This window comes from Littorina saxatilis, linkage group LG4 (assembly GCF_037325665.1).
Source record: "Littorina saxatilis isolate snail1 linkage group LG4, US_GU_Lsax_2.0, whole genome shotgun sequence".
Lineage (NCBI taxonomy): Eukaryota > Metazoa > Mollusca > Gastropoda > Littorinimorpha > Littorinidae > Littorina > Littorina saxatilis.
In genome coordinates this window covers 26,768,098-26,795,742 of record NC_090248.1, presented here as the reverse complement: position 1 = coordinate 26,795,742, position 27,645 = coordinate 26,768,098, and the positions used below count along the sequence as shown (strand labels likewise).

General features: G+C 40.9%; 1 protein-coding gene across 2 annotated transcripts in view; it reads left to right on the top strand.

Annotated features, from left to right (window-relative positions):
• The window catches only part of LOC138964347 (globin-like), a 109,700-nt gene that overhangs the window by 12,011 nt on the left and 70,044 nt on the right, over positions 1–27,645 (top strand). The window contains exon 1 of one of the 2 annotated variants that reach the window (XM_070336276.1): positions 4,458–4,655. The exons of the other annotated variant lie outside the window; for it this stretch is intronic. The gene's annotated coding sequence lies outside the window, so the exon portion shown is untranslated. Of the gene's footprint in view, positions 1–4,457; positions 4,656–27,645 lie in introns of those variants that run through there. 2 annotated transcript variants of the gene reach the window in all.

Below are 27,645 nucleotides of genomic sequence, written 5' to 3'. Positions count from 1 at the left end.
GGAAGGTTATTTCTGACAACATTCGCCTACCATACATACTGGAAGCACGATCAACAATTCGCACGGTCTTTGAGTATAATATACATTTTTTTTTCTAATCTAACTTCATAATTGTATTTGTGATGCTGAGCATATCAACTGCAAAGATTATCTGCACGTTTGAAACGGTAAAACAAGTTTTAGACTCATGTTGTGCTGTCTGGAAGCAGACGGACTTTTAGCGAAGCTAGGTCGTCAGCATATCATGCTTTTTTCTTTCCAATGCATTCGTATGGCATAAATAAAGAACTAGCGCTAGCATTCTACACATGCAGCCGAGAAAATGAGGTGGTAAAAATGTTAAAGGACGAATAAAAACGTAAAGATTATCGATTACTCACCTTTTTGCATGTGGCCACGCGAAGCACGTTCGACTAGACTTTGAGTGCATGGCGCGCATAAACTTCCGGCTTTGCCGACGGCAGGCCAAACCAGTCAAATCTGCTTGTTCCGTGTGATTGCATGACTTTTCTGATCCGATAACTCACTTATTCCATTACCTCAGGGCTTAGATTTTGAACTGGGTACTAAAGGACACTTTATCTACCAGTCTGTGCTGATTTCATTTTTGTTGCAATTAGTGGTACCCCTTTAGCTCCCGTAATTCCACTAATTGCAGATACAGCCAGTAGCATTGAAATCACAAACTGACGACTAAATTGTGAAAAAAAAGGAAAGTGGATCACACGGGTTCACAATGGCTCAGGGGTTAGATAAACCACGAAATCTGGTGTGTGGTTTACGCGAGCTAAATAGCAATTCAAACGAACTGTTTCATTTAATGCCATTAAATGCTATTGCAAATGTGTTCCATTAGGTTAGAACTGCTTTTTTCATTTAGAAGATTTAAATCCTTTTGTAAACCATTTGCGACATACTGGGGCTTTAAATGTTACAACATCGATCACGTCCCAAACGCAGGCGCTATCGTGTCGCCAGACCTAAAGGGTTTTGAACAGCTTTCGATCTTGTTCGTCAGAGAAAGTAAACATAACCAACTAGTTCGATCTGAAGTTATCCTTACGTGGGGTGGGATGAAAGTCTGCCTGGCGTGCAACAGGTTCGCTTTATGTATAATTGAAACGATCCTGTTTGCGGAGTGTTATGTACAAACGAAAAACAAACAACAACAACAACAACAACAACAACAACAACAACAACAACAACAACAACAACAACAAAGAAACAAAACAAAAAAGAACGACATTTTCAGAGAATGATCGGTTAGTGTGATACACTCATTATAACCTTACTTGGACAACACAGAAAGGAAGTGAACACTAATACTATGCACCCCATTATTGGAGAAAAACACGTGACGCACTGACGGAAGGAGATAGTGTTATATCACCCACTTGTTCTCTGCGAACAAATCGCAATAATTCTTGGACGGAACACAGCACAGAGATATATCTATATTTTTCTGTCACTCGCTTTCTTTCATGCTGATCTCTCGCAAACACTCCACCAGCACTTGAGCGTGAGTTGCGAGGTGTGTTTTGGACAAATGAAAACACGTCTTAAGAAGGGATCAAAAGAGAACTTGTTTTGTAGGTGACAAGCGCAACCGGTTTGCGTTTCGTGCTGTTTTAAGGGGGTTCTGGTATATAATAGCTCAAGAGAAAAAGTGACATACTGGCATTCTTTGACGAAATGAGTTGTGGATGTCATTGACAAGAGCAAATAATGCTTCGTAAAATGCAAATACCAGATTAATCATATCTTTCTTACTTGAGAAATGTCAACGATTTGAATACACTGGGGCCGAGCACCCATGTTTGTCAAAATGCGATTCAGAAGGTGTGAAATTAACAGAAACTGAACACATGCATGCAGAGCTGTAAGCAAAATAACCTGATTACTTTATGTAATTTCCAAACATTATTTGGCATGTAGAAAGATGGGACTCTACAGAGTCACAACAACTCAACATGTAACAACCAGTGAATCATCACCTGCTGACGGTTTTTGAATATGGACCTCGAAAATGTGTTGCGCGACTTATGTCCTTTTTTTCCCAAACGCTGCGACAAACTTCGGATGTGTTTGCAGGATGATTTGTTGTCTGAATGCAAACAGACGCTATAAGTATACGTGTTTAGGGGAGACACAGCTCGGATTTGTGGATCTTCAATGCTCTTTCAATAAAAAAAACAAGTCGCGTAAGGCGAAATTACTACATTTAGTCAAGCTGTGGAACTCACAGAATGAAACTGAACGCACTGCATTTTTTCACAATGACCGTAGTCCGCCGCTTGTGCAAAACGGAGTGAAACTGACGAGCCTGTTCAGCGCGGAAGTGGTTTTGCTGTGCTGCATAGCACGCTTTTCTGTACCTCTCTTCATTTTAACTTTCTGAGCGTGTTTTTAATCCAAACATATCATATCTATATGTTTTTGGAATCAGGAACCGACAAGGAATAAGATGAAATTGTTTTTAAATCGATTTCGGAAATTTAATTTTGATCATAATTTTTATATTTTTAATTTTCAGAGCTTGTTTTGAATCTAAATATAACATATTTATATGTTTTTGGAATCAGGAAATTATGTAGAATAAGATAAACGTAAATTTGGATCGTTTTATATAAAATAAATTATTACAATTTTCAGATTTTTAATGACCAAAGTCATAAATTAATTTTTAAGCCACCAAGCTGAAATGCAATACCAAAGTCCGGCTTTTGTCGAAGATTGCTTTACAAAAATTTCAATCAATTTGATTGAATAATGAGGGTGTGACAATGCCGCCTCAACTTTTACAAAAAGCCGGATATGACGTCATCAAAAGTATTTATTGAAAAAATGAAAAAAAAACGTCCGGGGATATCATTCCCAGAAACTCTCATGTCAAATTTCATAAAGATCGGTCCAGTAGTTTGGTCTGAATCGCTCTACACACACACACGCACAGACAGACACACGCACAGACACCACGACCCTCGTCTCGATTCCCCCTCTATGTTAAAACATTTAGTCAAAACTTGACTAAATGTAAAAAACACGCGCGCGCACGCACACACACACGCACGTACGCACGTACTCACGCACGCACGCATGCACGCACGCACGCACGCACACACGCACACACACACACACGCACGCACGCACGCACGCACGCACGCACGCACGCACGCACGCACGCACGCACACATTCACACACACACACACACACACACACACGCCCGCACGCACGTACGCACGAACGCACGCACGCACGCACGCACGCACGCTCGCTCGCACGCATGCACGCACGCACGCACGCACGCACACACACACACACACACACACACAAACCCGCCGGACTAGCGTCGTAAAGCTCAAAAGAAAAACAACCCAAAGCGATAGAATACGCCACAGCCGTTAAAAAACAATCCCAATCAATCAATTAACTAATCAATAAGTCAAACAATCAACTGAAAGATTAAGCGAATAAAAACAAAGGCGTCTGAAGATATTCGAATAAGTCTTAGATCGGCTAGATATACAAGAAATTCAAAAGCGATCGAACAAGCACACAAAAAGACCAGACCGCAGACAACATCATGTTAAACTCTACATTCGCTGTCAGACAACATTCTGTACATGTTATACCCAATATAGCAGAGGTACAACAAAAACCATAGCTCTCGGTATGTCTCGGTCTTTTCAACCCTCGTTTCTCCAACTCAGCGTGTTAGCCGCCAGAGTCTCCGATCGACTTTAGCGCATCGAACAAAAAGCCTGCATGTCATGAATGCGGGGGCAGGGACGTCGGATGAATGACTTTTGATCTTGTCAATCATAACATATTATTCGGGACAGTCTATTTAAAAATCATGGGGTCATAAAACGCAGAATATACCTCTGTGTTCCACTTCTTTACCTTTACTGTCATTGCTTACAGTTATTGAAGAACATATTTTTGTCTGTCTGCAAATAATAAAGGAGTGGAAATCGAAAGCTGCCTGGAACTCTAGTGAAAGAGAAAACTATTTAAGGAATGCTATGAAAGGTGGGGACGACGGTAGGGGGGGGGGGGGAGGGGGGGGGGGGTAGGGAGGTGGGGACGAGGTTGGGGCTTGGTAAGATGGGAGAAAGGAATGTTCGGTGTAGAGAGATTGGGACACTGGAAGGGGCTGTTTGTGCCGCGGCATCAATATAATAATATCAAAATGTTCTTACTAATCACAATATATAAATCTCTCTAAGTAATACTGTGTGGATTACAAATCGTTCATGTGTGTGTGTGCGGGGGGGGGGGGGGGGGTAGTAGATTACGTGGTTAAGGAGAACCGGAGGAGGAGAGTACGAAGTCTTGTGCGCACGAGGTTTTCAAACAATTCTCCTACGATCTTAAAATCACGTCAGCAATTTTGACTTTTGGAGTGGCTTATAATTGAAAGAAGGTAATCAGTTACAAGAGGCCTGACGCAAGTTGAGGTGTATATTACTCCAGACAGCACTACATACATACAATAGTGGTATTTATTCGCCACGCTGTGCGTGCCCTTGTTGGTTTTTTTGACTTAACGACTGTTGTAGGTTACCTGTAAGGAGGGAATTTCATTGAGAAGCCCTGTGTGCGGAGAGGGATTTCTTTATTTGAGTTATTTCTTACGCGGCACTGATTAAAGGTAGGCCAATGGTGTATACGCGCGTGTGTGTATGAGTGTTTTACTCCGTCTGTGTGTCTATGTGTCTGTCTGTCTGGCTGTACGGCTGGCTGGCTATCTGACTGGCTGGCAGGCTAGCTGGCTGGCTGGTTGGATGGCTTGCTGTCTTTCTGGCTGGCTGTCTTTATGTCTGTCTTTCTTTCTGTCTTTCTGTCTGGCTGGCTGGCTGGCTGGCTGTCAGACTACCATGAAGTACATGTTAAACTTTTGCGCAGGCGTTGAACTGTTTCCTCACTGGGTTGTTTGCTATAATCGGATTACTTTTCCAAATCGATAGTACACAGGTAAGGTCATGCTTTCTTAGCATTGCATCATTCGCGTCAGCCTATCAGCTGTGACTGTGTTGTTGAACTATAAAATGGGTTTCATTTTCTTTTTTACGATCAACTGAACTCTTATTTTAAAAAGATCAAGGATGATGCTGATTTTTGCTGATTTTTGCCCACTGCTCAATGTATTGATATGAATGAAAGATCGAAGAAGGTTTATCCGTGCACTGCGTAGAAAAAAAGATGGAACGATTCACATACATGTACGTATACGTACACATACATTATGCATGCAAACGTATACAAAAACATGCACGCGCGCTTACAAACATGCTTACACGGGCACCCGCGCACATATACATACAGGGACACACACACAAATACACCGACAGAAAAATGTACGCGTCTATAATAAAACAACATTATTTTACAGTGTGGAGAAAGCGGCTTGATCGCAATCAAGTTTCTAGGACCAAAGAGTTGTTGTTGGTTGTTTTGTGTGACGGCGCAGTGCTGTGGTGGTAAGACGTCGGCCTCCTAATCGGGAGGTCGTGAATTCGAATACCGGTCGCTGCTGCCTGGTGGGTTAAGAGTTGAGATTTTTTCCGATCTCCCAGGTCAACTTATGTGCAGACCTGCTAGTGACTTAACCCCCTTCGTATGTACACGCAAGCACAAGACCAAGTGCGCACGGAAAAGATCCTGTAATCCATGTCAGAGTTCGGTGGGTTATAGAAACACGAAAATACCCAGCATGCCTCCCCCAAAATCGGCGTATGCTGCCTGAATGGCGGGGTAAAAACGGTCATACACGTAAAAATCCACTCGTGCTAATAACATGAGTGAAAAGGGGAGTCTAAGCCCATGAACGAAGAAGAAGAAGAAGAAGGTTGTTTTGTGTGTGTTGTGTGCATGTGTGACAACATCTTTCCGCAACTGTTCTAATATAAACGACTTTGGTGAACAACTAAGAAGCAAGCAGATTGCAAAAGGCAAAACATTTTCATCATATTTTTCAATTCACCCACGAACTGTTCCCGCTTTTTACCACGAAGTTTTCAAAAGAAATGTTGTTTTCTCAGCATCAAACACGTGTCAACACTTCTATCTTTAAATCCCTATTTGCTTACGTATACTCAGCGTCTAACTTCGGAAAATAGCAATTCCTCATGTCAGTTGGTGTTGTCAGCGACTGATAACAGAGCAGGTGGATCAAAATAAAGCCAGAGGAAATGGATATATTTCTTTTTCTTTTGAAAGTAAATACCCTCTTTCTGTCTTTCTCTGATAAATGAAAACGTTAGCTAAGATATGCTGAGGCTGGGGCGGAGCGAATTTTGTGTTTATTTTTGTTTGTTTTTCTAAATGAATACATGCACGCCGATACTGAAACAGACACAAATATAGATATATTTTGTCTGGTTTGCTGCCTGTGTGACAAAACATATGCTTCTATGACTGCTGGTTATCGTTCACTTAATGTCTGAGTAGTTTAACGCGTTTTGATTTACCACACTTAGTATTACGCCAAAGATATGCTGTGCATTGTATATTCTGAACATATTTTTGTTGTACTATTGCTACATGTTCGATTGCTACCAGCTTGTACTTATAATTACTTGCATAGTATGCATTTGATTTTATGAATAACCACATAGCCTATGTATGCTCTTCATGCCTCATCTTCATCATCATCATCATCATCATCATCATCATCATCATCATCATCATCATCATCATCATCATCATCATCATCATCATTATCATCATCATCGTCATCTTTATCATCACGTGCTGAAGTTTTCTGACCTCCTTTTGTTGGTAAACTTTTTAACTTTTTAATTTTTAATTTTTCAATTTTATCATTGTGTGTCTGTGCGTCCCAAGGACAGATTGTAAGAAAAGGCGTAGCCTTAAATCTTAATCCTTGTTCAATAAAGTTCAATTCAATTCAATTCACTAGCAGAGACAGACAGCGTGGTGGCGTTTCCAAGACAGGCAGACAGACAGGCAGGCAGACAGACAGAGAAAAAGCGAAAGGCAAAAATATAATTTAGGAGAGACATACAGACATATCGGCAAGCACAGAATGATGCAAAAAGTCTTCAAAAAGCGGGGCATTTCATTCTTATCTAGGAACCCGATTGCATGTGCTGCTAATGACGAAACCACGCACCAGGGCCAAGATCTTTGTTGATATTTGTTTTTTTACAAAAATCCGAAACAGATAAACTGATTTTGTGGTTGTTGGTTTTTTTTAAACCGCTTTGCCTACACGTGTTCATTTGTTTATTTTTTATTTCAAAACATTACCTTAACCTTACATGGGCGAAAAGAAAGAGATGATGCAGTTGTTTACATCCCTGCTATTATTATTTTGCAGTATAGGTTAGCGAGGTAGTGTTGTTGATGTTGTTATTGTTGTTGTTGTTTTACCCTGCATTTCATCCAACATAAAGGTGTACTGCTTCCATTTCTCACTTCGTTCTTTACATAAAATATAAATACTTACTTCAATATACGTTTAAATTCGCTGTTTTTGACTCGTATTTCATGTCAAACGAAACAAAAACACAAAAATATTTCTCGTTTTTATTCATTCTGGTTTCCTGTCTTCCTTGGTTGTACAAGTGTTTTTGTTTGTTTAATATTTCTGTTTCATGTTGCTTTTACCGCGATAGTTTGCTTTACTGCGCTTTTTTTTGTTTTGTATCCTTTTGCTTTTTCTCCGTGACATCGCGGTATAGATACGGCGCATGCCCCCTGATGGCTTCTGCGATTTGTCGCTGTCAAGGGAGAGAATTCTGGGTTCCAAGCCTTCATCCGATATCTTCAGCAGACAAAGGCTGCGGTTCGTGTTTCGGGGATAAGGGAAACTTGAGGACAGAAATCGGCTCAAGGCAAACGGTGCGGCATTTGAAGCATCCCAATAAAACACAAGCCTTGTTTTTGTGTGTGCTGTATTTAAAGATACCTTCTTTCCTTCCTTCTTTCTTCCGGCTCCTTTCTTCGTTCGTTCGTTCGTTCGTTCGTTCGTTCGTTCCTTTCTTCCTTTCTTCCTTTCTTTCTTCCTTCCTTCCTTCCTTTCTTCCTTCCTTCCTTCCTTCCTTTCTTCCTTTCTTTCTTCCTTCCTTTCTTCCTTCCTTCCTTCCTTCCTTCCTTTCTTCCTTCCTTTCTTCCTTCCTTCCTTCCTTCTTTTCTTCCTTTCTTCCTTCCTTCCTTCCTTTCTTTCTTTCTTTCTTCCTTCCTTCCTTCCTTCCTTCCTTCCTTCCTTCCTTCTTTTCTTCCTTTCTTCCTTCCTTCCTCCCTTCATTCCGTCCGTCCTTCCTTCCTTCCTTCCTTTCTTTCTTCCCTCTTTCCTTCCTTCCTTCCGTCCTTCTTTCCTTTCTTCCCTCCTTCCTTTCTTCCTTCCTTCCTTCTTTTCTTCCTTTCTTCCTTTCTTCCTTCTTTCCTTTCTTCCTTCCTTCCTTCTTGCTTTCTTTCTTTCCTTTCTTCCTTTCTTCCTTTCTTCCTTCCTTCCTTCCTTTCTTTCTTTCTTTCTTCCTTCCTTCCTTCCTTCCTTCTTTCCTTTCTTCTAGCCATGTTGGCACAGAGTATGAAATAAAAGTTATGCAAGTTACACGAACATTCAACAAAATCACTTATTTCAAAGTAACAAATGGAATTAAACGAAGTTGCTTATTTCAAAGTATGTAATGAAACAAAAAAAATATAGATCTTCCAAGCTTTTACTAGGCACTGGATCGAGTATCTTACAGCTTGGAAGCTTATGAAAAATCAACAGACTATTATGCTGACTGACAGAGTGGGTGTTTGTTTTGTTGTTGATTGGATTTCGTATCTGACACCCGCTTCAACCTGTGAAATTCATTCAGCCAGAAGAACAAATACAATACAATACAATACAATACAATACAATACAATACATTACAATACAATACAACACAACATAATAATACTTTCTTCTCGCTAAATTCATGTCCCTTCGTTGATTTTAAAAGGATAATTCCTATAAGACAAAAGGCCATCAGATTGCTTTCAGAATCATACCATACTATTCTGCGTTACAAAATAATGCTACCGCACTTAGCAAAAAGAAGTGTTTTAAAAGCTTTATTAAATTTTGCAAGATCGGCAAAGAAAGAGCACTCTTTCGGAGAGTTGGGTTGGGTTACTTCCACTTAGTTACTTCCCTTGTTTGAGGCGGCCCCCTCTCGACCACTTTTTGTTTCCAACACCGGAGAGATGGAGCGCCCTAAAGCTCATTCACTCACTTTGATGTCAGTAATTTCCATACTTGTGGTGCGTTTTCTAGTAAATCATGTTGTGTGCGTCTACAGTAGATTCCCGAGATTCTTCAGATATAATATCAAATTCGCTACAACGGTCAGATCAATGGTATCCCTTTAAACACGACATGACGATTTAGCAGCTTTTTTTTTTCTTTTTCTTTTTTCTCTCTTTTTTTCTTTTTTCTTTCTTTTTTTTCTTTCTTTTTTTTCTTTTTGGACCTCAGTTACAATATGACTCGCTACGAGTATGATACTGTGAGCGAAGCTGAACAGTTTAAACGTAAACAGAATGGGTTATAAATAATAATAATATCATTCTTTCGTTTAATATGGACAATCTTCGAAAATGTACAATATTTTCAATCAATTATAATTTAGCTATAATTCTCTCCGTCAACTGGCATTTGCACACTTTCTCTCTTTCTCTATCCTCTCTCCCCATCCTCTCTCTCCCTCCCCTCCCCTCTCTCCCTCTCTCTATCTTTAATCGTCCTCTCTCTCTCTCTCCCCCTCTCCCCTTCTCTGTCTCTCTCACCCTCCCTGCCACTCTCTCTCTCTCTCTCTGATACTGTGAGCGATGCTGAACAGTTTAAACATGACGATTTAGCAGCTTTGGTTCTCACTGAAAAGTAAGGGAACAATTTTCTTTCTTTCTTGCTTTCTTTCTCTCTTTCTTTCTCTTTCTCTTTCTTTCTACCGGCACGGTTGGCCTAGTGGTAAGGCGTCCGCCCCGTGATCGGGAGGTCGTGGGTTCGAACCCCGGCCGGGTCATACCTAAGACTTTAAAATTGGCAATCTAGTGGCTGCTCCGCCTGGCGTCTGGCATTATGGGGTTAGTGCTAGGACTGGGTGGTCCGGTCACGGTGTCAGAATAATGTGACTGGGTGAGACATGAAGCCTGTGCTGCGACTTCTGTCTTGTGTGTGGCGCACGTTATATGTCAATTAAAGCAGCACCGCCCTGATATGGCCCTTCGTGGTCGGCTGGGCGGTTAAGCAAACAAACAAACAAAACAATCTTTCTTTCTTTCTTTCTCTTTCTTTCTTTCTTCGCTGTCTTTCTTTTTTTCTCTCTTTCTTTCTCTGTTTTTACATTTAGTCAAGTTTTGACTAAATATTTTAACGTTGAGGGGGGAATCGAGACGAGGGTCGTGGTGTATGTGCGTGTGTGTGTCTGTGTGTCTGTGTGTGTGTGTGTGTGTGTGTGTGTGTAGAGCGATTCAGACTAAACTACTGGACCGATCTTTATGAAATTTGACATGAGAGTTCCTGGGTATGAAATCCCCGAAAGTTTTTTTCATTTTTTTGATAAATGTCTTTGATGACGTCATATCCGGCTTTTCGTGAAAGTTGAGGCGGCACTGTCACGCCCTCATTTTTCAACCAAATTGGTTGAAATTTTGGTCAAGTAATCTTCGACGAAGCCCGGACTTCGGTATTGCATTTCAGCGTGGTGGCTTAAAAATTAATTAATGACTTTGGTCATTAAAAATCTGAAAATTGTAACAAAAAATAAAAATTTATAAAACGATCCAAATTTACGTTCATCTTATTCTCCATCATTTTCTGATTCCAAAAACATATAAATATGTTATATTTGGATTAAAAACAAGCTCTGAAAATTAAATATATAAAAATTGTTATCAAAATTAAATTGTCGAAATCAATTTAAAAACACTTTCATCTTATTCCTTGTCGGTTCCGGATTCCAAAAACATATAGATATGATATGTTTGGATTAAAAACACGCTCAGAAAGTTAAAACAAAGAGAGGTAGAGAAAAGCGTGCTATCCTTCTAAGCGCAACTACTACCCCGCTCTTCTTGTCAATTTCACTGCCTTTGCCATGAGCGGTGGACTGACGATGCTACGAGTATACGGTCTTGCTGAAAAATGGCATTGCGTTCAGTTTCATGCTGTGAGTTCGACAGCTACTTGACTAAATGTTGTATTTTCGCCTTACGCGACTTGTTCTTTCTTTCTTTCTCTCTTTCTTTCTCTCTTTCTTTCTTTCTTTCTTTCTTTCTTTCTTTCGATCTTTCTTACTTTGTTTCATTCTTTGCCCAGTTATTCATCTATTTAACTTTATGACCATTTGTGTCATCGGTGACTGTTATTACAGTATTCTAGATGCCCGAACGTGTAGCAAAGACGTGTACGTGTACGTGTAGATATTGCGTCACCCGTGACTCACTTTTTTCTCCAATGTTCCAAATGCATACGTTGTTTTGCTCCCACCAAGATTGCAGATCTTGGCAAACGCGTGACGTAAAAACCAGATTTGATGACGTCACCCCTACACGTTCCCGTACGTACACGTGCTAAAAAGTGCCACATCTAGATCTTGCTAACACTTCGCCAGGAACGCCATCTAGAGACCTTCTCTTTTTTTTAAGTAGCCAGACTGTCGGCTATTTGAGATACATAATGTTAAACTTTGACTGGAATTTTGCTCTATAAACTTTTACAACCGAAAGGTTGAAATCAGTCGTGATATAATTATGTTAAACGCTGATATGCTTTAAAAGGGGAGCTATCTTAAATTGAAATGGCAATGAAATGATAAGACATACTTTATTATCCATATTCATGTTTAAGATAAAAAGGAACATTTCGCATTCCAGCTTGAAATTGCCTTGCTCGTTTCTGAATCTTTTTATCAGCAACCTGTGCTGAGCAACGTCAAGGCCAACTCCTTTCAATGAAAACATGATCTCAGATCTGGCCATGCCATAGCTTTTACATGGGATACGACTATTCCTCAAATTAGACACATACCAACATTCAACGGCCCGGCTGCTGGGTGAGCCGGGTTTACATTTTTTTTGATTTTTTAATTTCTTGATTAACTTAATTCATTGAAATATTTCGCCTCTTCACAAAAAGCAGCAACGCTGTTCATTTTTGATATGTGTCTAAATGGTACTTGGTATGGCCATATCTCCTTTAAAAGCGTGGACAGATCTAAAGTGATAAGCCAAATCCTTCGCACGAAAAGCAGTGTGCCTTTAAAGAAAAAAATAAACTGACTGGGTTTTGTCCTTACGCCACTTTACAAAATGTGTTCTGATATTTTTAGCCATAACTTGAACGATACCATTAATTTTGTTGTTTGTTGTTTATTTATTATTATTATTCTAATTTTATTTTCAGGTTGAGAAGCGTGGTAGGCGTTGAATGGGGGGGATGGGGGGGGGAGGGGGGGCAGGGGGTCATGTACACTGTTTTACCGTGGTTATTTTCGTATATATTCATAAACAAGAATTACAGTTGTTTTCTATTTCCCCTTTAAGATTGTTCCTCGACCCTCTCCTCCCCCCCCCCCCCCCCCCTAACATTTTACCGGATATATTTTTCAATACCCCCAGTTGATAATTATGGATGTATGACTTGGCCATTAGAGTTTTTTTTTCTGTGCTCACTTGACTTTCTCGACACATAAATTACGCAAATTCAGACCAGAAACTAGCCACGTCACTATGTATGTGTACCTTTCAATATTAAAAAAAGCATCTCGTGTAAATCTGGGACGACACACCAAGCAATCCATTTAGTATTATGTGTATCCAACATGCTTTTCTTGTGTGTCTTTTGCTCAAAACGTCTCGCAGTCGAGGCGCCCAAGTTGAAGACGCGTCTTATAGAGCCACGATCTCTTCCTAAGCTGCGTGAATAAAAGCAAAAGGACGTCACTCAAAAGTGTTCCTAGAATGGTGTTTGTTTCGGTGATTTTGTCATCATGAGCAGTGAAAAATAAGGTTCCTGCCAAACTAGTTTGATACGACCTCGTTTACATGATATACTAAGGTGTGAGTGAATGGTTTTTTTTTTTTTTGTTTTTTTAATTTGCCAAGCACATCATTGTGGGGCTTTTAATAAAAAAAAATTCAAGCATCCGTCTACAACGTATCATCATTCATCCTTCAACATTTACACAATACTGAAATATCTCAACGCTAATTCATATCCTAACATCACATTTATACCAATAGGCCTACCATATCTATACTTACTGATACACATTTTTGAAATGAGCAAAATGTGATTAAAAATTTTGTTTATGGGGGTTTGCACTTCTGGAGAATAACCAAACAATACATCTTTTTCTGTTAATACATGTATACTATTTTCTCCCGTATTAACAAATATACATCTTCTAACATTTTCCCAAAACAATTTCATTTTGCTAGGCTTACATTTCCAAAAAAGTGTTCAATATAATCCATTTCATTACAAAGACTACATAAACTATTTTCTTTTAACTTCATTTTATGCAATAAAATATTTGTGGGATAAATATATTATGTACAATTTTCCATTGGAGTAACTTTAATCTTTCTTCGCTTGTACATGCACTTGCCAGGACCCAATACTTTTCGTCAATGCAAATGTCCCGGATTTACAGGAGTTGCTTTATTTTAATATTGAACTGAGAGCAAAAGCGAGCTGTTCCATATTTAAAAAAGCAACGATTGTAAATCTGGTACGACACAGCAAGCCATGTAGTATTCTGTTTATCCTATTTATATACAAGCTGTACTTCTGTGCCACAAGCTCCAAACGCCCCGGAGTCGACGCGTCCAAATTGAAGACGCTTCTTATGGAACCTCGGTCTCTTCCAAAGCCTCGTGCAATCTTTGACGTCAAAGCCAAGAGACGTCACTCTAGAAAGGATAGCGTGACGTGTTAGTTCTAATAATTCTTCCAGGGGGAACAGCAAGCGCAAAAGTGTTTTCAGAATGACGTTTGTTTCGGTGACTTGGCATCATGAGCAGTGGAAAATCAGGTCTCTGCGCGCCACACTAGTTTGACCTGACCTCATTTACATGATATATATACTAACGTGTGAATTGAACGATATTGTTATCTCATGGATGGTCTCTCTCACGTATGTAGGATTAAACAAAACCTTACTATCATAAGAAACCCAATATGTAGTCTTCAACGTCTCTACACTTTCTTCCTAAATTTACGCAAATGCCTTGACACTTTAAAAAAAAAAAAAAAAAAAAAGTGGAATTCGCTTGGCGAAAGGGGGAGGTACCGATTCGCCCCCTCCTATCTCGCCCCCGCTTTGCAGTAGCCGACTTCACGGTCTACATGCTTTCAATCTGTCGAGGGTGTCAACTTGCCCCCGCAAGCCGTGCCAACGCGCCCCTTATATTCCATGCGATGAAGTTGACTTTTGACATTTCTCGTGCAAAACATGTTATAAAAAATATGACACGTTTACCTCCGTTTTACATGAGATTATATGATTTCTGTTCGGTGGGGATCAGTATGAAAGTCACTTCAGGAAAAAGTGTTTTATACAACGATTTTCAGTTTTAAGCTTGACAAAACAAACGGAGAACTAAGCACATTGGAAATGCATAAACAGAGGCTGTTCGTCGCGATGTTCCACAGCTGTGTTTTCCCCCGGACAAATGTATTGTGTGTGTGTGTGTGTGTGTGTGTGTGTGTGTGTGTGTGTGTGCGTGTGTGCGTGTGCGTGTGTGTGTGTGTGTGTCTGTGTGTGTTTATGTGTGTATTTGTGTGTGTGTGTGTGCGTGTGTTTATGTGTGTGTATGTGTGTGTGTGTGTGTTTGTGTGTTTGTGTGTGTATGTGTGTGTGTGTGCGTGTGTGCGTATGTGTTTATGTGTGTATGTGTGTGTGTGTGTGTGTGTGTGTGTGTGTGTGTGTGTGTGTGTGTGTGTGTGTGCCTGCGTGCATGTATGTGTGGCAACGTGGCCAAAAAGAGTTGAAAGTTTGGAATACACAAAGCCATAAACTGTCTGTGTGTATGTATCTGTTATTGCACGGTGTGCGTGCGTGAGTGTGAAAAACAGAGACGGATCTTTACGAGCGGGGGCAAATCGCCTCTCTTGCAAAACCCAAGATAATTGGGGGCGAGATGGGAGGGGGCGAGTTAGGAAAGGGCGAGTTAGGAAGGGGCGAGTTAGGAGGGGGCGAATCGGGACGTCACCGTTGAAAGTCGGCCCGGGAAGAAATGGGGGAGGAGAGGGAGGGTATGTTGGGGGCTATGACTCAGCGGCATTGTGTAATGTATGATTTTATTGTTTGTAATGATAAAATAATAATGCATATCATTAATTATATAGCGCATAAATCCAGGGTTTAACCCTGCTCAAAGCGCTGTACAATCAAAATACTACAACAACAAAACATTATTTAACGTGCAAGCACATACATATCAATGAATAACACATTATTCATATATTCAACACTTTTGTTTGTCCCTCTGTTTATTGGTGTGGGTTGGGTGTTTTTTTCGCAGTTAACCGGATGTTTTTCAATAGATCCAAATGACATGGATGCATGATCATACCATAATAGAGAATGTTTTTTTCTATGGAGAGTAAACATTTTCAGGTAAAAAAAAAAAAAAACCTGCTTGTCCATGTCAACATGTTCGAGGACACGTACTATCAAAATAACCGAAATGAGTACGTGCTACATGCACCGTAGGTTTCCCAACAATGTGTATGAATGCATTCTTTCGAAGAGTGTGAGTGGGGGCTCGGTTTTTGTTATTTTGGTTGATGTTTTTCTATCTCGTGGTTAACCGGATACGATTGAATGCTTTCTCTTCGATGTATTCATGCTCATTCATGTATAAACATATCATAAATCTTCAACCATAGATCACGTAATCCTGTTTCGACTCTCCTTGTAGGAATCCCTCTATCCTAATTCAAAGTGCGGGATGACATTTACTTCAAAGCAACGCTAGGTATCACGAAGGCTTAGATCAGAAATGTTGTTAGTTATTAATACTCCTTCTCAGTTCATCCGAGAAGATGGCAACAAAATGAGGCATTGATAAAATGCCACACTGTCTGCGTTTATTTATCATCGTCCCTAATTTATTCGGTTGGTTGACAGCGATCGATGTGAGCCATAAATGCCGATAGTCAAACTAGATTTTTGATTCAAAATGGTTGCCAGAATTGTCGGTGTCCTTTGTAATTGACCTGAACCGACGAACAAGGACTCTCAAGACAAAGTGGTTTACATATTATTATTGTTTAGAAGAAAAAATCCCCACAATATTAATTAGGCCTAAAAAAAAATAGGTGTGGTTACGGTAACCCGACCTACCCTATTTTTGGGGGCCGACCCTGTAACTTTTTATTACATTTGTCAAAAAAATACCAAAAAAACCAAGTAAACGAGTGCAGAAAACGCAATGAAAGCGAAAGCGCCCGAGTCGCACACTTATTTCCCTGTCAAGTAGGTTTAATTTGTACACATTAGAAAAAAAAGTTTAAAAAAAAAAGTGATTGCCTACCTTCCTACCCTATTTTTTTTGGCTATGTTACCGTAACCACACCTATTATTTTTTTTGGCCGTATTGTCCTCATTTTCACGAGATTGCATTCACAGCCAGCTGGATAATAAATATCATGTTCCCCATGCAATAAATGCCCGGTTCCCATTGTTGCAGGAAGCAGGTTATACATGGATAATCAAAAGCCAACCCAATAAAAACGCTCGGGGATTCTTCGGCTCTTTTTATTGGCGTTTCCCCAGACCTAGACAGACGACACTGCTTTGCAAAGTTCCAAAAACGAACGGGCAAACTGGGAAAAGTAAACAATATACAAAACTACTTCATGAAAGGTCATAAATTCATCACAAACAAATGAAACTTAGCGATATGTTTTCTCTTCTTACAAAGTCAAGGAGTGCGTGTATCTGTGTTTCGATACACAGACGTTCGGAGAAACACGAACGTCAAACCAATTGACCCCTGACACACACATTTTGACCCGTGCGCAAGACGTTGTATCGATAAACGAAGCGCAAATAAGAAATAATAATAAAAGCAAAGAACATAGCAACAAGAAATGCAAACATCTAACAAAGCCGAGCAAGCAGAATGACAGGTCTCAGGGGCGGACGAGGGGGGGGGGGGGGGGGCACAGGGGGCACGTGCCCCCCCCCGAAAAAAAAAAAAAAAAAAAAAAGAAGATTTTTCTATGCAGATTCTATGACCATTTCTAAGTTCAAATGGCACCATTTTGCTTCTTTGGGCAAATTTTTTGTCCAGGGGAGCATGCCCCCGGACCCCCCTAGCAAATTCGGGCGCTTCGCGCCCATCACATTCACTTTCGATTCAAAGTGCCCCCCCCCCCCCTTACAAAGCAACTGATCCGCCCCTGGGTCTAATAAAAAAACCCTAAGAGACAATGAGTCGGAAACAAGATCGCGATTCTTCCCTTCGCTGCAGAACGCAAACATTCTGTGACCTTTGACCCAACGTGCCTTGCTGCACGATGCAAATCTTTTGGGACCTTTGACCCAACGTAGCTTCCACATTCGATCACTAAGCTTAATATTTACAACTGAAAAACGAGGGGGTGGAATACTGAGAGGAACCTACAGAACTGTGCATCCTCAAACCTGACCGACTTATCTCAACATGTTATGAACTCAAAACACAGAGAAAGTTGCTTTCACACGCCAACTTTGATTGCAACAACGTGCTGGGGCCCTAAAACATGTATTATCGAAACGGAACTCGTGTTTCAAAGCATGGTTCCCTGTGTTGATTTTGCACTTATTTTCTCACTACCAAAATGATGACACAAGCGATGTTTGGTGGTTTGTTGTCAGACCAGGTTTTTTGTCAGTTCTCGTGGGGCATATTGGGTGTGTGTTTTTTTCCGGAGTGAACCGGGTGTTTTTCAATAGATCCAAGTGACATGGATGTATGATCATACCAGAGTAAAAATTTGCAGGTAAAAACAAAACTGCTTGTCCATGTCAACATGTTCGTGGACACGTACTATCAAAATAACCGAAATGAGTACGTGCTACATGCACCGTAGGTTTCCCAACAATTTGTATGAATGTATTCTTTCGAAGGGTGTACGTGTGTCACGCGTGATTGTTCGGAAAAGTGACTATTACATGATTGTTCTGAAAGTCTACTATTTATTTCATCGTAATCATGTAAGCCCTCATACGTGATTGTTCTGAAAGCTTACTAATTTAAATGATTGCTCTGAAACTCTACTAAAAGTAAACTTGCTTCACCCGTGAAATGTTGTCAGATATGGAACAATATGTATACCCCTGCCCAACGAAGTGTGAGGGGGGTACCGGTATACTGGATTCACTTTGTCCATCTGTCTGTGTGTATGTCTGTATGTATATGGAACAATATTTTGAAACAATGATACTAAATCTTAAGTGATATTGATATTTATACCCCAGCCCAATGAAGTTGGAGGGGGTATACTGGATTCACTTTGTCCGTCTGTCTGTGTGTATGTCTGTATGTAAATGGAACAATATTTTGATACAATGATACTAAATCTTAAGTGAAATTGATATTTATACCCCAACTCAATGAAGTTGGAGGGGGTATACTGGATTCACTTTGTCCGTCTTTCTGTGTGTATGTCTGTATGTAAATGGAACAATATTTTGATACAATGATACTAAATCTTAAATGAAATTGATATTTATACCCCCGCCCAATGCATACAAACTCAACAAGTCATATGTTTCATACATTGAACATGTCTTCTTTATTGTTCTCAACTCAAAATTGAAATTAAATGTTTGTTTGTTTGTTTGTTTGCTTAACGCCCAGCCGACCACGAAGGGCCATATCAGGGCGGTGCTGCTTTGACATATAACGTGCGCCACACACAAGACAGAAGTCCCAGGAACTGCAAACAGAACTAGCACATTTGCAATACCTGTTGTTACGAGCCCACTTATAGTAGATAAAAGATTGCACATGTACAGTAAACGGCGCTTCATCGACGATTGATATCGAGCAAGACTGATAGCGCCATAGACAGGCATACCATAAGATTGTCACTTAAATTATATCCATGTGCCGGGGAGGCCGATATCTTGTCAACAACAGTTCATTAACCAGTGTGGTGTCTATCTAACCTATTGCTGCATCTGGGGCGACGGTTAAGCATTTGTTGAATTTCGTAACTGAATCGAATAATTATGTCTGGAAGTTAGCCTCGCGAATTGACCTATCATGCTCAAAGCACTCGGTGGGGATAGTTAGGTGGAATAAGCATTTTGGTTTGTTGTTGCCATCGTCGTCGTGAGGATATCTATGGTGTTGGTGGTAGTGATGACGCAGCCGCAGCCGCCGCCTACGACGACGACGACGACGACGACGACGATGATGATGATGATGATGATGACGACGACGACGACGACGACGACAATGTTGGGGTTGATGATGATGTCCATAGTAATAGTCAATAGTAATAGCACTGAGAAGCAGTGACAGCAGTAATATAATGGAAGCAGACAGAGACTAGGAGTAAAGCGCAATTTCTGTTTTCAAAGAAACAGGTCATGCCCGCCTCACTACTGGGTTTTTTCTTGACTTTACTGAACAAAACGTGGAATAGTTATAAACACGGTCCACTCCAAGATACTGACTACTCTACTGCTACATGTACTTCAGTGTCCGCAGCACGGCTAGGGCGGTGCCGCTGCTTTGACATATAGCGTGCGCCACACACAAGACAGAAGTCGCAGCACAGGCTTCATGTCTCACCCAGTCACATTATTCTGACACCGGACCAACCAGTCCTAGCACTAACCCCATAATGCCAGACGCCAGGCAGAGCAGCCACTAGATTGCCAATTTTAAAGTCTTAGGTATGACCCGGCCGGGGTTCGAACCCACGACCTCCCGATCACGGGGCGGACGCCTTACCACTAGGCCACCGTGCCGGTTGCGAACGCCGCTAAAGGTGGTCCTTAGTTGAGCCCGAAGTCCACTTCGCGAAGTCCTCGCGAAGTCTTTTTACCGAAATCTTAGTGCTAACGCTTAGCGCGGCCAGCTAGGTGAAGTATTATATACTTTGTGTAGTCGACTTCGCCCAGTTAAGCAAAGGTCAAAAACGGCGCGACGCATCTTAGCGTAGTTGTAGAAGATGTTTGGTCAGCTCCAATATCGCGACCTGAATATAGTCACGTCCCACGTACCTTCACAGATACGCACTGAAAAGCTCGTACACGAGTACGACACCGTATCAAACTTGACATCGTTCGAGATAAATAACACATAACTCATTGTCATTCCATTTGATTATCACTTCAGATTACAGCTACGCGGGAGGCCCATGCCTATCTTTTCAACACTTCATATTAGCCATTGTGTCCAGCTGTTGACTGATTTGCGCTTCAAGTGCTGCATCAGTATATAGCGAAATAAGAGGAATGTCGAGAAGCTAATAATTATGATAGTGTCAGGTCGACTTAACCTGTCTTAATGCTGGTGTGTATGGTGTGTTTTCATTTTGAATGCCATTAGAATATACGCATCTGTTGTCTTTCGGAAGACAGAGAGAGGGATAGAGAGGGACAGAGAGAGAGAGAGAGAGAGAGAGAGAGAGAGAGAGAGAGAGAGAGAGAGAGAGAGAGTGAGAGACAGACAGACAGACAGACAGAGACAGACAGACAGACAGACAGATACAGAGACTGAGACAGAAACATAGAGAGAGAGAGCGCGCGAGAGATAGAGAGAGGGAGAGAGAGAGGAAGAGAGAGAGAGAGAGAGAGAGAGAGAGAGAGAGAGAGGAAGAGAGAGAGAGAGGAAGAGCGAGAGGGAGAGAGAGAGAGAGAGAGGGAGCGATAGAGCGCGCGCAAGAGAGAGAGAGAGAGAGAGAGAGAGAGAGAGAGAGAGAGACACACACACAGAGAGAGACAGACAGACAGAGATAGAGAGAGACAGCGACGGAGAGACAGAGAGACAGAGAGACAATCAGAGAGAGAGACAGACAGATAAAGAGACAGAGAGAGAGACAGATATATATATATAGAGAGAGAGATAGAGAAAGAGAGACAGACAGAGACAGAGATTGAGAGAGACAGACAGAGACAGAGAGGGAGACAGAGAGAAAAGGGGAGTAAGAAGAAAACGAAATCAAGCAAGAAAAAAAGCTCTGCATCATTGTTCAAAAGTCCTCAATTCCTCCGTAGAATTTAATTATCCGTGCGCTCGTACATTTTCTTATAGGTTCTCCATGCATTTTTTTTCTTTTCTTTCGTTTCTTTAATGTTGTTGCTATCTTTTTTTTAACCGGCCAACTATTACAGAATGAAACTAAAGAATAAGATGAAATTCAAAAAAATATTTGGAAAAAAATACAACAAAAACCAGAAGAAGAAAAAATGCATAAAAATGAGGGCGGTCTGATTTCCATCCGAAGATTAACACTTAATTATTTTGCCAGCAGGTTGAGCGTAACGCACACCTTCTTCACTGTGACTGGGATTATACTTGTCGTGCGATGACTTAAAGCGATAAGACCCCTGGCGAAAATGTTTTCGTTATTTTGAGATAAAACCAGTTTTTGGCTCACGTAAGTGTAGCCCATGCGATGCTAACTTTTGTCTGTCTGTGCGTGCGTGCGTGCGTATGTATGTATGTCTGTGGTAGAAACTTTAACATTTGACTGAACACCGAAATACTAATTTTACCTGGTTATTAGTCAAGCAACAGCTTCAAAGTATTGAAGCAATGATCAACATTTCGTCGGCACGTATGTAGTTAAAGTGTGTATCCAAAGAAAACGGGTGGTGGGGTTTTTTGGGGGGGTAAAAACAGCTGACTGGTTTGTGTCGTGTGTGGTATGTAGACCAGGTCAGGGGTCAAGGTTAGGTCAGATTGCGTGAAGGATTGTGGTATATATACAGTTATCACCGAGCTGCAGTTCGCCGATTCGGAGAAGACGACTCATGATTTCACATTGTTCGGTTTCGTAGCTCCAGAAAAATAGATAAAGAAGATACCAAAGGAGATTTCCTACAGGTTAATCTGCACAGCGTGTTTCCAGTGTCTGCGCGAGGAAGCGCTGTTGAAAGCGCAGTGTCGATCTGGCCATCTGGCAGTCGTGTCCCCGTAAGTAGGCTACAGACAGACAGATCTAGATCTAGTGTCTCGCACTCTTGCACCGTGTCACCTATGCGTACTGTGTGTGTGTATGTGTGACGGAGTGATTGAGTTTGTGTTACTGTTTGTCGATTTCTTACGTGAGCCTTGAAGGCTTAGCCTCTTGTTACCCTTGAGCTTGAATGCCTTTATATTGGATGTAACTGTTTTAGGAAGAAAGCAAATAAAGAAAATATGTTTTGGCATATATATTTATCCCCTTTTGTGTGTACACGCAAGCACAAGACCAAGTGCGCACGGAAAAGATCCTGTAATCCATGTCAGAGTTCGGTGGGTTATAAAAACAGGAATATACCCAGCATGCTTCCTCCGAAAGCGGCGTATGGCTGCCTACATGGCTGGGCAAAAACGGGCATACAGGTAAAAATCCACTCGTGCAAAAACACGAGTGAACGTGTGAGTTTCAGCCCATGAACGCAGAAGAAGAAGAAGATCTCTCCTGCATTCTGCTGGCGGGAAACTCGCAGTGTAGAAGTATGTGAATAGTGTAAACACCTTTCATAAATAAACGCTTAGAGTTACTGTGATTGGAAAGCATCAGCAAACAAACGCGCAAGCTATCTTTTAAAACTACAATACCGTAATGGAAAAAAAACCGAAAAATACCGGCATGGCACACAAAACTCTCCACAAGGTGACCCTTAAAGCAAAAACCTATGGAAAGCAAAAGAAGAAAAGAACCAGAAAAAGAAGACGAAGAAAGGAACCAGAAAAAGAAGACAAAGAAAAAGAAAAAGAAAAAGAAAGCTGAAAGCATCATTGACATTCGCAGTACCCTTTTAGTTCTGTCTCAGAGATAGTTCAGTCTCGCACCCCTATCTCTCTCCCACCTTCCCACCCATCCCAACTTCATGCAGACTTTGCTGTTAAAGCACTCCGTGCAATGTCGACATTTTAGTGAGAGAGAAATATGCACATTTTGAAAGGGCGTGTTATTGATTTATGCGTTTAGATCCCAGGAAACAGTGGCATTATTTACCGTATCAGCCTGTCATTGTCTGATAGCTTAGCACGGAAAAATAGACATTTAAGTGAGAGTAAATTACATTTTGAAAGGGAGTGTTGTTGATATGCTTTTAGATCGCTTTTAAATCGGTGAAAACGCAGCATTATTTACCGCATCAGCCCCGTGACACTATTGCTGATTATGCTAAGGATGTAGGTCAACAAGAAGAGATTTTTGTTCCGACCCCTTTTTACATTCAGTCAAGTTTTGACTAAATGTTTTAACATAGAGGGGGGAATCGAGACGAGGGTCGTGGTGTATGTGTGTGTGTCTGTCTGTCTGTGTGTGTGTGTGTAGAGCGATTCAGACTAAACTACTGGGCCGATCTTTATGAAATTTGACATGAGAGTTCCTGGGTATGATATCCCCGGACTTTTTTTCATTTTTTCGATAAATACCTTTGATGACGTCATATCCGGCTTTTTGTAAAAGTTGAGGCGGCACTGTCACACCCTCATTTTTCAATCAAATTGATTGAAATTTTGGCAAAGCAATCTTCGACAAAGCCCGGGGTTTGGTATTGCATTTCAGCTTGGTGGCTTAAAAACTAATGAGTGAGTTTGGTCATTAAAAATCGGAAACTTGTAATTAAAATTATTTTTTATTTTCATTTTATTCTTCGTCATTTTCTGATTCCAAAAACATATACATATGTTATATTTGGATTAAAAACAAGCTCTGAAAATTAAAAATTAAAAAATTATGATCAAAATTAAATTTCCGAAATCGTTTTAAAAACTATTTCATCTTATTCCTTGTCGGTTCCTGATTCCAAAAACATATAGATATGATATGTTTGGATTAAAAACACGCTCAGAAAGTTAAAACGAAGAGAGGTACAGTAAAGCGTGCTATGAAGCACAGCGCAATCGCTACCGCACCAAACAGGCTCGTCACTTTCACTGCCTTTTGCACTAGCGGCGGACTACGTTCAGTTTCATTCTGTGAGTTCCACAGCTTGACTAAATGTAGTAATTTTGCCTTACGCGACTTGTTTCTTTTTATATTTAGTCAAGTTTTGACTAAATATTTTAACATCGAGGGGGAATCGAAACGAGGGTATGGTGTATGTGTGTGCGTGTGTGTGTGTGTGTGTGTGTGTAGAGCGATTCAGACTAAACTACTGAACCGATCTTTATGAAATTTGACATGAGAGTTCCTGGGTATGAAATCCCCGAACGTTTTTTTCATTTTTTTGATAAATGTCTTTGATGACGTCATATCCGGCTTTTCGTGAAAGTTGAGGCGGCACTGTCACGCCCTCATTTTTCAACCAAATTGGTTGAAATTTTGGTCAAGTAATCTTCGACGAAGAACGGGGTTCGGTATTGCATTTCAGCTTGGTGGCTTAAAAATTAATTAATAACTTTGGTCATTAAAAATCGGAAAATTGTACAAAAAATTAAAAATTTATGAAACGATCCAAATTTACGTTTATCTTATTCTCCATCATTTGCTGATTCCAAAAACATATAAATATGTTATATTCGGATTAAAAACAAGCTCTGAAAATTAAATATATAAAAATTATTATCAAAATTTTTTTTTCGAAATCGTTTTAAAAACACTTTCATCTTATTCCTTGTCGGTTCCTGATTCCAAAAACATATAGATATGATATGTTTGGATTAAAAACACGCTCAGAAAGTTAAAACGAAGAGAGGTACAGAAAAGCGTGCTATCCTTCTCAGCGCAACGAATATCCCGCTCTTCTTGTCAATTCCACGGGCACTGCCTTTGCCACGGGCGGTGGAGTGACGATGCTACGAGTATACGGTCTTGCTGCGTTGCGTTGCGTTCAGTTTCATTCTGTGAGTTCGACAGCTACTTGACTAAATATTGTATTTTCGCCTTACGCGACTTGTTTTTTTTCGTTTTCGTTTTTAACGAATTTTTGTATGGGACTTTAAAAATGCGACCTGAGTCCTGAGACCTTTGAGGCCATGGGAAGTGCTTGATAAACGGTGCCTATCTGTAACTATTCCATTGAAACTACCCTGAATAAAACATTCGATTCGTGATGTTTGACCCATAGTTATTTTCTTCTTTTTCTTCTTTGTTCATGGGCTGAAACTCCCACGTTCACTCGTGTTTTTGCACGAGTGGGTTTTTACATGTATGACCATTTTTACCCTCTCCGTTCAGGCGGCCATACGCCGCTTTCAGAGGAAGCATGCTGGGTATTTTCGTGGTTCTATAACTTACCGAACTCTGACATGGATTACATGAACTTTTCCGTGCGCACTTGGTCTTGTGTGTGCGTGTATACACGAACTGAGGAGGATAAGGCACTGGCTTGTCCGCACCTAAGTTGACCTGGGAGATCGGAAAAATATCCAACCAAGGGATTCAAACTATTTTGTGCGGCAGCCGCCTCTATACAGGGCTGCTACAACCTCTGGCTAAACAAAGCACAAAGTGGAAGCGCAACGCACTTTGCAGATGGTGACATTCCATCTTTCTATGTGCATTAATTATTTAAAATGTAGAAATATAGTTGAAAAAGTGCGGATATTTTCATAAATTCACATTTACTTACTCTGTTGTTTTGGAGTTTTGTGATTTGTTTTTTAATTGACCCCAAACAATAGAGTAAGTCTGTTATGTATGTATATACAAGACGTATACTCGTGTTGTTGGGTTACATAACGTGCGTTACGAGTTAATTTTAATCCACTTGGCGTGGTTGCATTTTCGAGATGTGTGTAGGTTTATGTGCAATATGCACGAACGCCAAGGGGCGATCCAGGTTCAAGTCCACGTCTTGGTTTGAAACATCTCAAAGTGCCAACCATGCAGGAGGTTGGTCGATGATGTTGACACGGGTAATTGGACAAATGAAGCGCAGCGTAGAGTTAAATTCTGCGCCAGGGAATGCAAGTACATGTATTTCTTTCGGTGAGATCTGTCGCTTTACACTTTTGTCGCTACACCGTGAAGTCGTGTTTTCACTAGCTTCGCCGAGAGAGTTGTTTAATTTTCTATTTCTCTTTTAGACACGACCCCCCCCCCCCCCCCCCCCAACCCCCGCCCGACCAAACACACAGACATACTAAATGAACACACGCACACACGCACATAGCAGTATAGACAATTATGCTTCTTATGTGCGTGTGTGCGCGCGTGCCTGCGAGAGGGAATGCGGCTTGCGTGCTTGCGTGCGTGTGTGTGTGTGTGTGTGCGTGCGTGCGTTCTTGCGGGCATGTCACTGTGTATGTGTGCGTGTGAGTGTGTGCGTGTTTTGTTGTTTGCAAGACCGCGCCCTGTAAGTTGGCAGTTTGTTGTTGTTGTTGTTGTTGTTGTTGTTGTTGTTGTTGTTGTTGTTGTTGTTGTTGTTGTTCTTCTTCTTCTTCTTCTTCTTCTTCTTCTTCTTCTTCGTCTTCTTTTGTTTTACCCCAAACAACAGAGTCACTAACATTATACAATCTTCGGAATTGCGAAGTAGTTTCGGGAAGCGAGAGATTGACTAAAGTGCACAGCAAATCAGAGACGTACGAAGTAAACAGCACATGCACAAATACTCGCACAGCCTTTATCGCTGTATCACTGTAGACTGGTATCGACTGTGCGGCCAGAGGGCGGGAATTTCTCTAATCTCTTCTCCAGCTGTCGAGTCGAAACTTTCCCTGTCAGGTCTTAGATACCGTAGATAGTAAACTTTTAAGTTGCTGTGACCTATACCATATATTATTATTATTATTATTATTATGGTGAGCTTATATAGCGCGAACCACAATTAACTGTGCTCTCCGCGCTTTACATACTAATTTCTGCCGTGTGAAATGGAATTTTATACAGACAGACAGACAAACAAACATTTTTTACACACAATATATAACGCATTCACATCGACCAGCAAACCTCAAGCCTGTTAGGCGAAACTTTACCTTTCACGGCCTTTATTCCAAGTCACACGGGTATTTTGATGGACATTTTTATCTATGCCTATACAATTTTGCCAGGAAAGACCCTTTTGTCAATCGTGGGATCTTTAACGTGCACACCCAATATAGTGTACACGAAGGGACCTCGGTTTTTCGTCTCATCCGAAAGACTAGCACTTGAACCCACCACCTAGGTTAGGAAAGGGGGGAGAAAATAAAATAGCGGCCTGACCCAGAGTCGAACACGCAACCTCTCGATTCCGAGCGCAAGTGCGTTACCACTCGGCCACCCAGTATAGATCTCTGCGTTTCTGATTAGTGTGACCGAGTTATTCAATTACTTCACAGACTTTCTCCCGCTGTAAGTTGTAAGTTGTACTCCCGCTGTAAGTTGTCATTTGAAGTTAATGTTGTCGAGTCCAAACTTATACCGCCAGGTCTCTGATACCGTGGATATAGTAACCTTTTAGGTTGTTCTGACCCGTCGTATATACAACCTAGATCTAAGAAGTTCTGCCATTTATTTAACTTGACTGCTAAAGTTGTTAAGA